The sequence below is a fragment of the Hibiscus syriacus genome, unplaced genomic scaffold, assembly GCF_006381635.1.
Source record: "Hibiscus syriacus cultivar Baekdansim isolate YM2019G1 unplaced genomic scaffold, ASM638163v2 tig00110458_pilon, whole genome shotgun sequence".
Classification (NCBI taxonomy): domain Eukaryota; kingdom Viridiplantae; phylum Streptophyta; class Magnoliopsida; order Malvales; family Malvaceae; genus Hibiscus; species Hibiscus syriacus.
In genome coordinates, this window is record NW_024062745.1 from 583,612 (window position 1) to 593,397 (window position 9,786).

The following is a 9,786-nucleotide window of genomic DNA, read 5'->3' on the forward strand; positions in this document are numbered from 1 at the left end:
TAATTGAATCACTCAATTAATCGATTGTAACAAATAGATTATTGTGTAATTAAATCAAAAACACCATTTTTATATGGAATATTGTAATTATGAAAACTCCATATATTTCAATATATATATATATATATAATCAAGTCAGTCGGTTATAATAATCATATCATATCATGTGTAATGTAAAATCTAGCCCTCTAGGGTGGTCGATGAACCCTAAATTTCATCATAAATTTAACATTGATATCCTCATTTGATTCATCAAATTATATTCTTAAGTATATATCTCAAAAGTCATGAAATCACCCTAAAACGTTTAAACGTCTTGAACCTCTATTTATATCATCCACTGTGAGATGTTCTCTGTCTCGAGCTATGGTCTTCCTCTCGCCAACGATAGCTCCTCCACTGTTTGTATTCTCCAATGGATCACCAATATTTGAGAAGCCCAAAATCCCAAAAACTCATTTGTAACAAAATTGAATAATTCAATTGTAATTGTTTTAAAAAATACAATGATCTATTTGTAAGCTTATTAATAAAAGAGTAAACCATAATGTAATTCACCCCGAAAAAAACAAATAAATTTTTTTCCAACATACGATTAAGATTTAATGACATGACCTAATTGTTATAACAAATTAATTAAGTGACTCAATTGTGAGTTTTCAAAATTCAATGACTAATTAATAAACTTACCGATAATAAAATAGTATGTATTACAATTTAAACTTTAATTTAAAAGTCCATGAAGGAACCAACACGCAAAAATGTTAAAATTTCCCGAAATAAAACCGAGTGGGAATTCAAAAGTTGATATTCATCATCTTCCTCCAACCAATAACTTCCCAACTCCGTAAAGCATCAATTACGCGTAAATGGCTAAAAACCCCCAAAATAAGCTGACGAATACCATACAAGAGATAGTTTAAAACCCTCAGCTGCTCTGCTCCAAAGGTCACACAAAACAAAACAAAAGGAAAATAAGTTAAACTAACTTTGCTTCATCTTTGTCTTCTTCGTTTTCTTCTCCCCTTTTTCCACCTCCACCTTATTGTTCCAGGTATTCCTCTCTCTCTCTTCTTCAGCTATGATTGAATGTTAAAAACATGATTTTGATGATTGGGTCTTTGAATTTGGATTGTTTTTCTTTTTCAGGGTTTTAACTGGGAATCATAGAAGAAAGCTGGTGGATGGTACGACTTTCTCCAGAACTCCGTTTTTGATATTGCCGACGCCGGTGTTACTCATGTTAGATTTGTCTAGAAATTAAGATGACAAGTTGGAAATTTCATCTTGGTTGGTGGCCAACTTATTGGAAATTTCATCTTGGTTGGTGGCCAAACTTTGAACATGTGAATTTCATATTTGGTGGGTAACTTGTACACATTGGAAAATTCTTTGGTAAGTGGCCAAACTTCGAACATATTGTTCTTAAAACTCAACTATAAATAGGCCTAAGTATTTCCATTAGAAATCATCCCAAAAACAAGTTCTCTCTTCATCTTGTATTCTTCATTCTCCCACTTTGGGAATTCTAAAGAATTCCATTTCTTGTAATATTGGCGATATAGTGAAGTTATCATCCGGTGTGGTGCCCGAGGAGTAGACGATATTCTCGTCGAACCTCGTAAGTTTGGTGTATTCTCTCCTTTATTGTTTTTATTCGGTTCTTTTCCATTGTGTTTCAATATTCAATAGTTTTACAGGTTTATCTGCTGTTCAACCTTTGGTGGTTTTAATATTGATATTTTAGATCAATTTTAAAACTACGTTCGTGTAGGAAATAACCCGTTTTCCCTATCAATTGGTATCAGAGCTTCGGTTGAGGTTATCCTGGTGGTTCCGTTGCTGAAAAGATACAGTTCGTGATATTGAATATTGTTCGTTAGAATTAAAATGCCAAAATATGGATCAGTTGAGACATCAAGCTCTTCATCTGGACTGGTGAGGAGGGTGATGTCAAATGCAAATTTCTCGGTGGAGTTGTTCGATGGACCCGATCATTTTGGCATGTGGCAAGGCAAGGTGTTAGATGCTTTATTCCAACAAGGTCTAGACATCACCATTGAGGAAGAAAGGCCCAAATATATGGAGGAGAAAGAATGGGGAACAATTAATCGTTTGGCGTGCAGCATGATTCGATCTTGTCTTTTCAGGGAGTAGAAGTATGCCTACAAAAACGAGACTTCTGCAAGTAAGATATGGAAAGCTTTAGAGGAAAAATTCCTGAAGAAAAGCTCTCAGAATCGTCTCCACATGTAGAAAAATTGTTCAGATTTGATTATCAACCAGGCACCAGTATGAATGAACACATCACTGCGTTCAATAAGCCAGTGGAAGACTTATTGGGCATGGATGAAACCTTCAAAGATGAAGATTTGGATTTGATATTGTTGTCATCTCTTCCAGATGAATTTGAGCACCTTGAGATAACGTTACTTCATGGTAAGGATAATGTTACCCTTAAATATGTAACTGTTGCTTTGTATAGTTATGAACTCAGGAAGAAAACCAAGAAGGAGAGAAAGAACGAAGCAGCGGAGGCCATGGTGGCAAGAGGTCGCTCGAAAAGTCAAAAGCCAAAGTGGAGAGGGAGATCAAAGTCGAAGTCCAGACTGAAAAAGATGAATGTGCCTTTTGTCATGAGAAAGGTCATTGGAAGAAAGATTGTACGAAGCTGAAGAAGAAAGGAAAAGCTGCTCCAGATGCATGTGTTGCAGAGCATGATGTACATGACTCTGACATATCATTGGTTGCTTCATTAACAACATTCTATTCCAATGAGTGGATATTAGATTTGGGTTGCACTTATCATATGTCCCCTAATCGGGAGTGGTTCTCCGATTTAGTGGAACTAAATGCAGGAGTTGTTTATATAGGCAATGATAATGGCTGTAAAACTGTTGGGATAGGTTCAATTCGATTGAAGAATCAAGATGGATCAACCAGAGTTCTGACGAATGTCTGATACGTGCCCAGTTTGAAGAAAAATCTCATCTCGTTGGGAGCCTTGGAATCCAAAGGCTCAGTAGTCACTATGAGAGATGGAGTTTTAAAAGTCATATATGGCGCACTTGTGATGATGAAGGGCATCAGGAAAAATAATTTGTATTACTACCAAGGTAGTACAATTATTGGAGCAGTTGCAGCATCTTCCGGAGGTGATGATTTGGACGCAACCCAGTTGTGGCATATGAGGTTGAGACATGACGGAGAGAAATCCTTGCAAATTCTGGCAAAGAAAGGATTGTTGAAAGGTGCAAAGGCTTGCAAATTAAACTTTTGCGAGCATTGTGTTCTGAGAAAGCAGAAGAGAGTGAAGTTTGACACCTCTATACATAATACAAAAGGTATTGTAGATTATATTCACTTAGATGTATGGGGTCCTTCAAAGACATCATCTTTGGGAGGAAAACATTATTTTGTAACTTTTGTAGATGACTTTTCCAGAAGAGTTTGGGTGTATCCGATGAAGTCTAAATATGAAGTGCTTCAAATTTTCCTGAAATGGAAAAATATGATCGAGAACCAGACTGGTAGAAAGATCAAATGTCTTAGGACGGAAAATGGAGGGGAATATAAAAGTGACCCATTCTTTGACGTTTGCCATGAGTATGGTATTGTTTGACACTTCACTGTTAGACATACACCACAACAGAATGGGGTGGTAGAGCGTATGAATCGAACACTATTGGAGAAAGTTCGATGTATGTTATCTAATGTTGGGTTAGGCAAGGCATTTTGGGCTGAGCCTGTGACATATGTTGGCCATCTCATCAATCGTTTGCCGTCATCAGCGATAGGAGGAAAATCACCATTGGAGGTATGGTCTGGAAAACCTGCTACTGATTATGATTCCTTACATGTATTTGGATCCGCTGCTTATTATCATGTGAAGGAATCCAAGTTTGATCCGAGAGCAAAGAAGGCTCTCTTTATGGGAATCACCCATGGAGTGAAGGGATTCCGCCTTTGGTGTTTAGACACCAAGAAGATAATTTGTAGCAGAAATGTTACCTTTGATGAATCTGCCCTAGTAAAGAAGGTAACAAGTAAAGCTGTCCAGACAAGTAGTACTCCACAGCAGGTGGAGCATACTCCAAAACAGGTGGAGTTTCAGTAGACGATGATCTCAGAAGTTGATGCAGCTGATTCTTTAACTCCAATAGAAGAATCAGAAGATGAAGAGGTTCAAACCCAAGAATCATTGGAGACACCAAAACCACTTGTAGTTACAAGGCCAATGAGAGAAATTCGTAGACCTACTCGATTTGTTGATATGGTGGCCTATGCTCTTCTATTTGTTGATGATGATATCCCTATCACTTACCAAGAAGCAATACAAAGCTTGCAAAGTGATAAGTGGAAAAGTGCCATGGTTGAAGAAATGTAATCTCTCCAAAAGAACAATACTTGGAAACTGGCACAATTACCGGAAGGTAAAAGAGCCATTGGATGCAAGTGGGTATTTGTAAAGAAAGATGGATCTCATAGCAAGAAAGATGTTCGCTACAAGGCATAGTTGGTAGCTAAAGGCTACGCTCAAAAGGAGGGAATCGACTACAATGAAGTATTTTCCCCTGTTGTGAAGCATTCCTCCATTAGAATATTATTGGCCTTGGTAGCACAGTTGAATTTGGAGTTAGCTCAACTTGATGTAAAGAAGGCTTTCTTGCACGGTGATTTAGAAGAGGAGATCTATATGACTCAGCCAGAAGGATACAAAGATGGTGGTTGTGAGAAATGGGTTCGTAAGCTGAACAAATCGCTATAGGGATTGAAACAATCTCCGAGGCAATGGTACAAGCGATTTGATAGCTTTATGAGGAGGCAAAAGTATACTAGAAGCAAATATGACCATTGTGTGTATTTGCAAAATCTCAAAGATGGATCTTTCATTTATCTTCTATTGTACGTTGACAATATGTTGATCGCTTCGAAGAGTCAAAAGGAGATAGACAAATTAAAGGCTCAGTTGAATCAAGAGTTTGAGATGAAAGATCTAGGTGAGGCCAAGAAGATTCTTGGTATGGAGATATGCAGAGATAGACAGAGAGAGAAGCTTTGTTTAACACAAAAGCAGTATCTGAGAAAGATATTACAATGTTTTAGCATGAATGAAAATACCAAACATGTAAGTATCCCATTAGCTTCTCATTTGAAACTTAGTTCTCAATTATCTCCTAAAACTAACGAAGAGCGAGTGTATATAGAAAAAGTTCCATATGCTAATGCAGTTGGGAGCTTGATGTATGAAATGGTGTGTATGCGTCCTGACATTTCACAAGCAGTTGGAGTTGTGAGCATGTACATGCATGATCCTGGAGAAGGACATTGGCAAGCTGTGAAATGGATTCTACGGTATCTCCAACAAACCGTGGATGTTGGTTTAGTTTTTGAATAGGATGAAGCACTTTGTCAGTGTGTGGTTGGATATGCTGATTTCGATTATGATGGTGATTTGGATAAGCGTCGATCAACTACTGGGTATTTGTTTACTCTTGCTAAAGCCCCAGTAAGTTGGAAGTCTACATTGCAATCTACGGTGGCCTTATCTACTACAGAGGAAGAATACATGGTAGTTTCAGAGGCTGTAAAGGAAGCAATTTGGCTTAACGGGTTGATGAAAGACTTGGGAGTTATTGAAAGTCACATTAGTATCTATTGTGACAGTCAGAGCGCTATTCACTTAGCGAAAAATCAAGTCTACCATTCAAGGACTAAGCATATCGACGTGAGGTATCACTTTGTGCGGGAGATCTTTGAAGAAGGAAAGATTCTACTTCAGAAAATTGCGACATCAGAAAATCCTGCAGATATGATGACCAAGGTGGTAACAGTAATCAAGTTCAATCATTATTTGAACTTGATTAACATCCTGAAAGTATGAACACCTTCGGGTGTGTGGCGCTTATGAGCGCAATTAGAGGCACTACAAATTTTGGGAGTTGAAGAAGTTGAGTAGGCTTGGTAATTTCAAGCCAAGGTGGAGATTTGTTAGATTTGTCTAGAAATTAAGATGACAAGTTGGAAATTTCATCTTGGTTGGTGGCCAACTTATTGGAAATTTCATCTTGGTTGGTGGCCAAACTTTGAACATGTGAATTTCATATTTGGTGGCTAACTTGTACATATTGGAAAATTCTTTGGTAGGTGGCCAAACTTTGAACATATTGTTCTTAAAACTCAACTATAAATAGGCCTAAGTATTTCCATTAGAAATCATCCCAAAAACAAGTTCTCTCTTCCTCTTGTATTCTTCATTCTCCCACTTTGGGAATTCTAAATAATTTCATTTGTTGTAATATTGGCGATATAATGAAGTTATCATCCGGTGTGGTGCCCGAGGAGTAGACGATATTCTCGTCGAACCTCGTAAATTTGGTGTGTTCTCTCCTTTATTGTTTTTATTCGATTTTTTCCCATTGTGTTTCAATATTCAATAGTTTGACAGGTTTATCCGTTGTGCAACATTTGGTGGTTTTAATCTTGACATTTTAGGTCAATTTTAAGGCTACATTCGTGTGGGAAATAACCCGTTTTCCCTAACAACTCATGTTTGGCTCCCACCACCCTCCCAGTCAGTTGGTCCCCACAGTACAAAAATCGAACTTGCTTACTCAAGCTCGAGCTCGATTATATCTCGAGTCGAGTTCCTAACTTGAAAATTGATGTTCGATCGAACTTAGTGTATCGAGTCCCGAGTTTTGAATTATGCTTGATGAGGCTCAAACTTGCCACTATTCGGAATCGACTTGGCTCGATTTCAATTTACACCTCTACAGTATATATATATATATGTATGTATATATATATATATGTTAAATGACGTGAATGATTCCATGAATGTTGCAGGCTTTGTGTTTGTTGAATTAGCAATCTTTTGACTGTATATGAATATGTTTATGATACTTACCGGGTAGGCTATAAGATCTCGATGCATCAGTGTATGGATCTCAGGCTGAATTGAAGTCGTTGATCGATTCTTTCCATCAAAAGAGAGTCAAATGCGTTGCTAACAATGTGATAAATCATAGAACAACCGAGAGGTAAGATAGCAGGGGTATATACGGCATTTTCGATGGTGGAACTTCTGATGATATTATAGATTGGGGACCATCATTCATTTGCCGAGACGATATAACCTACTCCGATGGCACGGGGAATCTCGACAGCGGAATGCCCTATGAACCTGCCCTGGATATCGATAATCTCAATGCGAGGGTACAGAACGAGTTATCCGATTAGTTGAATTGGATAAAGACTGAAATCGGATTCGATGGATGGCGTTTCAATTTCGTGAAAGGGTATGCCCCAAACATAACCAAAATCTACATGGACCGATATTGGAATATTGCAGGACTTGTTTCAAGATGCAAGGAAAGAGTTCTTTAATTCATTGTTTCGTTCACAAGAAGTCTCCTCGACACAGTATACAATACTGTTTTTATACACAACCTTAGCAACACAGAAAACCTCCTAGCTGACTAACAAACTCATAACAACCTAACTTCTAGACTAACTTCTAGAACCTGGACATGCATGAGCTGCATGCATATGCATGGCATTACACAAGCACACTCTTTATCCACGTGAGCCTGCATCATTCTCTCAACATTCTCCCTGCTTTCTCAACCTTCTTGATGAAAAGATGAACAATTGAATCGAAAGTGCTGACGCTTCCTTCCGTTCACTTGAATCGAAAGTGCCGGTGCTTCCTTTCGTTCTTCTTGAATCGAAAGTGCCGATGCTTACTTCCGTTCACTTTGAATCGAAAGTGCTGATGCTTCCTTTCGTTCTTCTTATTCACCTTCATTTCTTTATTCTTGACCCTCTTTTACAAGGTTTCTTGACATATTTTTTTATGGACTCTTGGCTATGAAACTTTCAAGTTCCATGACACTTTGAGATAGAAGCAACAAAAGCAACAAAATGAATACAAAATTAAACACACAAAAGAACTATACTACTATGTAGAAATAGCGGTGCAATAAGAGAAAAATCTAGCTTTGTCCACTGGAACACCCATTGCACGATAAGCCAAGTGTCTTCCATCAGGGAGCTGGATTCGGCTTGCGCTAGGAGGATGAACAAGTACTTTCTTTACTGGTGGTGCCGATACATCATGCGCACCATTCAAATTTTGAGCTGAAAGTGCAAGGATGAAAACAAAGAAGATAACATGCCAAGCGTGAATAGGATCATGTTCCTGAGGCAAGAACTCATTCAAGAAATTCAACAGACTGGAGACCTTAGCCACGGGACCACCAAGCTTCTGAACTATAAATGAATCCTCAGTAACTTTCGATTCCAAAAATTCCTTCACTTGTTCCGTTTGCTGCAAAACATCTCTACATCCTCTTCCAAGCTCTAGAATCATCTTGCACCACGATTTTAACAATTCCTTCACTTGTTCCTTCAAGGCCTCCGGCGGTTCCATTTCATGATCACTCTCAGCAACCGCCGTCGGTTTCTGATCAGTGAACGGCGGTAACGACGGGAAAATTATTTCCTCAATGTATATTATCCTCGGATCTTCCACCAAACTCGTCAGCTCCTCCCGCCACGCGTCCAATCCTCTCACTTCTGCAATGAAATCGAAAACCTTCTCCAAGAATTCAACGGAATTCGCTGGATCCAAGCTGGTAGTGAACGACACCGGTTTAGCAGCCATTGCCACTGCCGAAGATGCCGATGGCATTTTCTCCTCCTCTTCCATGCAGCGGAAGAAAACAAAATAAAGTCAGCAAGCCATAACAGCTTCAGCGAAAGAAAAATGAACCAGGATCTTTTTGGCGAATGATACCATATTGGAATATTGCAGGACTTGTTTCAAGATGCAAGGAAAGAGTTCTTTAATTCATTGTTTCGTTCACAAGAAGTCTTCTCAACACAGTATACAATACTGTTTTTATACACAGCCTTAGCAACACAGAAAACCTCCTAACTAACTAACAAACTCATAACAACCTAGCTTCTAGACTAACTTCTAGAACCTGGACATGCATGAGCTGCATGCATATGCATGGCATTACACAAGCACACTCTTTATCCACGTGAGCCTGCATCATTCTCTCAACAACCGAACTTCACCTGACTTTGCCGTCGGGGAGAAATGGGAACAGTTAAACGAAGGAAAAGAAGATTTGCTTCGTGCTGACTTGAAAGATTGGATCGAAGCCGCCGGAGGCGTCGTGGCAGTGTTCGATTTCACCACAAAAGGGATTCTGAACGATGCCGTGCAAGGGAAGTTATGGAGACTGAAGGACTCCAACGGGAAACCTCCTGGACTGATTGGACTCTTACCTCAAAATGCAGTATCTTTCATAGACAACCATGACACTGGATCCACAAAAAACCAATGGCCATTCCTAGCTGATAAAATAATGCAAGGATATGCTTATATTCTAACCCATCCCGGCATCCCCTCCATAGTAAGTTTACACTTTGCACTTTCCATTTTCATCTCGGAACCGTTTTTTTTTTCAGATTTTGGAAATTTTTGTTTTCTTGCACTGCAGTTTTGTGATCATTTCTTCGATTGTGGTTTGGAAGACGAGATCAATAAACTGGTGGAAATCAGGAACAGGAATGGGATTCAAAGCACAAGCACAGCTAATATTGTGGCTTCGGAATCTGAACTTTATATGGCAGCCATTGATGGCAAAATCATAATGAAGATCGGACCAAAGATGGATCTTGGAAACCTTGTTCCTTCCAACTACCAGCTTGCTACCTCTGGGAATAACTACGCAGTGTGGGAGAAGAAGTGACCAAATTGAAATAATAATT

General features: G+C 38.8%; 1 pseudogene; it reads left to right on the plus strand.

The window, feature by feature from the left end:
• Positions 1-1,000: 1,000 nt before the first annotated feature.
• On the plus strand, positions 1,001-9,786 carry LOC120126449 (annotated as a pseudogene).